The 5,878-nt window shown below is 45.6% G+C and overlaps 1 protein-coding gene across 1 annotated transcript in view; it reads left to right on the top strand.

The window, feature by feature from the left end:
* Positions 1-5,878, top strand: part of LOC111722799 (zinc finger protein 85-like) — a 42,111-nt gene that overhangs the window by 20,926 nt on the left and 15,307 nt on the right. The gene's annotated exons all lie outside the window — the stretch shown is intronic.

Below are 5,878 nucleotides of genomic sequence, written 5' to 3'. Positions count from 1 at the left end.
GTGGCTGGCGCCTTAGCCGGTTGAGCTATAGGCGCTGAGCCCAAATTATTACATTTTACAAATAAGAGACATTTTATGAGATACAACATTGATATAGGATTTTCCCACAGGGGGCTGAACAGGAAACCCCCATTTTTCAGGCTCAGGTGAGCTCAGATATCAGACTCCCATCTCCAGGTACAAACCCTCTGAGCCCCAGCAAGGTCATGAACAAAGCAGCCTGACACCTTTTGGCTGGCTCCACCCAGACTAGGGAGCACACACCCTAATCCTCTCCCCAGACAAAAACCCCAGCAAAGACCTAATAACCTTGTCCAAGGTGAGGGGCTACATTCATTCATTTGCCAGAACACTCATTCAGTTTATAAAGGTATTTTTCCATCTACCAAGTCCTGGGCAAAATATCTCTCAGGGCAATTATTTATTCCTAGAGAAAGGACTCATGCAGGAAACCTCTGACCTGGGTCTCCTCCCCCTGCCAGAGGCTGTCCACCTTGGAGACCTGTTGCTGATATTGAAACAGTTCCATAAAGCACGAGATTTACGCTCTCTCCCCCAGATTTTCAAGGGCCATCTAGAACTCACTGGACTGCCCAAATTGAAACACATTCCAGGGCACGGTTCCACTGTCAATAGCACTGGCATGCTCTACTCCCTCTGCATCCCCCTCAGTCCAATAAAATGCCATTTTATCACTGATTTGTGACCAACAGCTCAATTCTCAAATTCCTGAGACCACAAAGTCATTGAAGAAATTCCAGTAACTAAACTACAAAATCCTTTCTAATGTCTTTTCATTCCCCCCCCCACCCCGAAGACCCACATGGCCACGTGGCTGCCACCAAAGACAGAAAGCAAAAAACCTGAAACTTCCAGTTTCCCTCAGAATAGCCGGGGACAAAGTTGGAGCAGGTAAGAAGGGAACACTCATACATTTGTTTCACCCCATGAATCGGAGGAGAGGGCAAAACCCCACCTATTGTTACCTATTCCTTAACCTGGGCAGCCTCAATTTCCCACTCGAGCTGCCACTTAGCCATAGGAGGCAAACCAACACTCCCCTAGGTCCTGTGACAGGAAGCCCAACTCCACTGTTGGAATTTTCTCAGTCACACCACATCCACACGTTCTCACAGACCTCTCAACAGACCTACTGGTGATCTAACGCCCAAGGAGTTGATCAGGTTCTTTCTTCCAATATAATTGTAGTGGGATCCCTAGATTGGTCATACCTTGCCTTAGATGTCTCCCTGTGTAGGTACCTGTTCCTGCCTGACAGTTCCTCCCAATGTTTGACTCCTTGAAGACGTCCTGATGGGGTCGTTTCTCAGCCCAGTTGAGGTATCCACACAGGGAGGCCAAACTGCCTCCTTACAGAATAGAAGAATTCCAAATGGCCAAGCTCCCCAACTGGCCTGGTCTTTCCCCTTTTATTGACAGTCAAAAAGTTCCAACCCACAGGTACCACTCTTGTTGGACAGTTTGAATCAAGTGGGAGATGCCAGTCCAGCCCCTACAGAACTACAGGATTTCACAGAACTTGGAAATTTCCAAGTTACAAATTCCCAAGAGCTGAGTCACCATGGAGAGGACCCTACAGTACCTTGTGGTTTTCTTGTGAAGACTTTTTCTCCCAGACCTCACCCTTCTTGGGTATCCTCTCTCACCCCGACTGGCTTGATTTTTCCCCTTTTATCAGCAGTCAAAAAGTTCCAACCCACAGGTATCTTCTCAATGGCCAGTTTGAATCAAGTGGGAGATACTATTCCAGCCCCTATAGAGCTATAGGATTTCACGGAATGTGAAATTTCCAAGTTCCAGGAAGATAAGTTTACAAATTTCCGAGGGCTGAGTCACTGTGGAGAGGACGCTACAGGTGTATCCTTGTGGTCTCCTTGAGAAGACCTGTTCTCTTAAACCTCACCCTTCTCGGGTATCCTCTCTCAGCACGATTGTTGATACTCTCCTGTTTCATGTGGGACTCTCAGGAATCACTAGAGTGTTACAGGAACAAATACTGAAAAAGAAAATAGCTCAGAAAATGCAAAGAGAAAGAATTTACGGCTCGACGCCTATAGCTCAACTGGCTAAGGCGCCAGCCACGTACACCTAAGGTGGCGGGTTCGAATCCCCAGCCCGGACCCGCCAAACAACAATGACGACTGTAACCAAAAAAATAGCTGCGTTGTGGTGGGTACCTGTGGTCCCAGCTACTTGGGAGGCGGAGGCAGGAGACTCACTTGAGCCCAGGAGTTGGAGGTTGCTGTGAGCTGTAATGCCATGGCACTCTACCCAGGGGGACAGCTTGAGGCTCTGTCTCAAAAAAAAAAAAAAAAGAATTTACATTTTGTTTTGGTTGATTTGTTGGTTTTTTTAATGGTTTGGTAAAGAGAAATCTACTGAGGTGAGGGAGCTGGAAGCGAGAGAAAGGAGGCAGGCTGAGAGATTTTAATCCTTACTTAAAAACTGTGAATTTATATGTATATCTATATCTATATCTATATCTATATATATACACACACAGACTTTTGGAGAGTTGGAAATGATGGTGTCATATATTCAAAGAGGCTGAGTGCCAAGGCTCATGTCTACCATCCCCGCACTCTGGGAGGCTGAGGTGGGTGGATTGCTTGAGCTCTAGGAGTTGGAGATGAGCCTGAGTCAGAGCAAGATCCTATCTCTACTAAGAATAGATAAATTAGCATGGTATTGTGGTGGTGTTGGGGCAGGCCTTTAGTCCCAGAAGTTTGAGGTTATTGTGAGCTAATTCCAGCTCACTCTATCCTGGGTTAATGGAGTGAGACAGTGGCTTTAAACTATATATGTTTAAACAATAAAAATACTTATCATTGTTCTATTTTTGCATCTCAACATTTTTGTAAATTTCAGATTAATATGAGAGTAGAAATAATTAGCATATATTGTTTGTGTTTGTGTGGTGAATTCCCCTTTGACAAGTCCCAGACAAGTCAAAAAAGAGCCGGCCAGCGCCTGCCTCAGTGTCCAGCATGTGGTTTCTGAGAGTAGCCCCAACTTGCCTGTGGCTTTGATTCCTATAAGGCAAAACTTTTCCAGGGGGCAATTCAATGTTATTACAGAACTGAAAACAGCAGTTAAAGGGGTAGGGGAGGATCATGAGGATAGGACGGTTAGTCATTTTACACAATACTATGATCGCAAGAGCGATTAGTGATTTTTTTTCTTCCTTACAAAACAGATACAAACCACAATGTCCCGAGAGGAATGCTTACAGATAAGGGTTATAAAAGGGGTGATCATAAAAAGCTATAATCACGGCTCAGCCATTGTTGTACAGTGGTTATAGCACCAGCCACATACACTGAGGCTGGCAGGTTTGAACCCAGCCAAGCCCAGCTAAGCAACAATGACAAGTGAAACAGAGAAATAGGCAGGCGTTCCTGGTGGGCACCTGTAGTCCCAGCTGTTTGGGCCGCTGAGGCAAGAGAATAGCTTAAGCCCAAGAGTTAGAGGTTGCTGTCAGCTGTGACTCCATGGCACTCTATGTAGGGTGACATAGTGAGACTCTGTCTAAACAACAAAAAAAAGAGCTATATTCATGAGGGCTACGGGTGACATAGTGAGACTGTGTCTCAACAACAACAAAAAAAGCTATATTCACGACGGCTACGGGGTCAGTAACTTACATCACTAACAATTTTAGCTAACGGCATTTACAGTGAGTATGAGGCAGTCACCTTTAGGCTCTTCAGTAAAGGCCCACTCTTCACTCTGCTGTGCATTCGGCTTCTTTGGCAGTGTGGTCTTTGTGGAGCTCCTGGGCATAACAAGGTCTTACAGTAAAATCCTAAATTTTTGTTTTCTTTCTCTTTTTTCCAAATGCCAACTTTCCATCCAACTTACGTCATCAGTTGTTTTCTTCTTCTTTATTTTTCTTTTCCAAGAGATGCAGTAGTTTTGTTATTTGTTGTTTCTTTATCTAACACGGGGTGATTGTTTTCTAAATTTTAGTTTTTCATAAGTTTCTGAATATGTCTCATAAAAAGAAAGTAGACAATAATCCTGTGACACTCTGTGGTCAAAATCTTTGTGCCTCTACTCCTATCTTGCCTAGGTACATACTCCTTGCCAGAACGTCTTTACATTCAGATTGCTCATTGATAATGTTGCAGGAAGACAAGGCCCAACGGAGAGAAACACTGTATCTAAAAGGAAAAAGTCTTTTATTTCAGCTAGAGGAGCTTAGGGCATAGAAGAATTCAAATGGCCGCACTCTGACTCGCTTGGTATTTCTGTTTTTATCTCCAGGAGGACAGTTGAACCAGGAGGAACCAACTGTCCCTGGACTGATCTTTAAGAAATACCAGCGGGAGAAAGTACAGAAACAAGGATGTATGACTAACTAACTGCAATTTCTGCTTCTGTGCAATGCTTGCTAACGTACCTGGATGCCCCCGGGCATCCTGTTTGTCAACCAGGATGCAGACCAAGCCTTAAAAACCTGACCCCTTAAGCACTCGGGGCTGCTCTCTGAACCCCCATGTCAAAAGTCCAGTTCCAACCCTTGACTCTGCATCTGTAGCTCAACATCTAGGGTGCCAGCCACATACAACAAGAGCTGGCAGGTTGGAAACCAGCCTGGGCCTGCCAAACAACAATGACAACTACAACCAAAAAATAGCCGGGTATTGCGGGCATCTGTAGTCTCAGCTACTTGGGAGGCAGAGGCAAGAGAATTGCTTCAGCCCAAGAGAAGTTCCAACCCACAGGTACCTTTCTCATTGCTCACTTGGATCAAGTGGGAGATGCGGTTCCTGCCCCCGCAGAACTATAGGATTTCAGAGGAGTGGAAATTCCCAAGTCCCAGGAAGTTCTACAAATTCCTAACAGCTGAGTCACCATGGAGAGGACCCTGCAGGTGTATCCTTGTGGTCTCATTGAGAAGACCTCTGTTCTCTAGACCTCATCCCTCCTGGGTATCCTCTCTTGGTAACTGTACAGGATAACGTGTCCTCAGCTACCCTTCTGTCCTTAGTTGGTCCAGAGCTTTACACTTGTCTGAGGATGACCCAAGATGCCCATGGCATCCATGTTTACTGGAGTATAAACAAATACCAATTTCTGGGCTTGGCACCTATAGCTCAACCGGCTAAGGCGCCAGCCACGTACACCTAAGGTGGCAGGTTCGAATCCCCAGCCCAGACCACCAAACAACAATGACGGCTGCAACCAAAAAATAGCCTGGCGTTGTGGCAGGCACCTGTGGTCCCAGCTACTTGGGAGGCGGAGGCAGGAGACTCGCTTGAGCCCAGGAGTTGGAGGTTGCTGTGAGCTGTAATGCCACAGCACTCTACCCAGGGGGACAGCTTGAGGCTCTGTCTCAAAAAAAAAGAAAAAACAAATACCAATTTCTGGGACATAACTGTCCAGTGGATAGCCTGAGACATAGGGATGGAGCCTCTCTTGGGACTATATGAATGCCTTTTAGTTTGAGAGCAGTCACTTAGTGTACCCTTCATGTAAACAGCTAAGCCATTGGGACATTAAGTTTTTTTATACCACTCTCAGCTTTTCTGGGACACATTACTGTTAGTCAATGAAGTAATGGTATTCATTGAGGGAAAATGCACAAATTATTTTTACCTTCTGGATTCTCAGATATTTCAAAGGAGGAAAATTATTTCAAAAGATAAGGATAACCAATCCCCAGCAAGGTGTTTTGACAACCTGCAACACAGGTTGGGGGTCCGTAGCTCAATGGTTAGGGAACTGGCCGCGTGCTCCAGGGCTGGTGGGTTAGAACCTGACCTGGGCCTGCTAAACAAAAAAAAAGTCGGGGGTGTGGTGGGCACCTTTAATCCCAACTATTAGAGAGGCTGAAGCAAGAGAATTGCTTGAG

The sequence above is a fragment of the Otolemur garnettii genome, unplaced genomic scaffold (genome assembly GCF_000181295.1).
Source record: "Otolemur garnettii isolate 467f Iridium unplaced genomic scaffold, OtoGar3 scaffold00393, whole genome shotgun sequence".
Lineage (NCBI taxonomy): Eukaryota > Metazoa > Chordata > Mammalia > Primates > Galagidae > Otolemur > Otolemur garnettii.
This window is presented reverse-complemented; position numbering and strand designations above follow the sequence as displayed.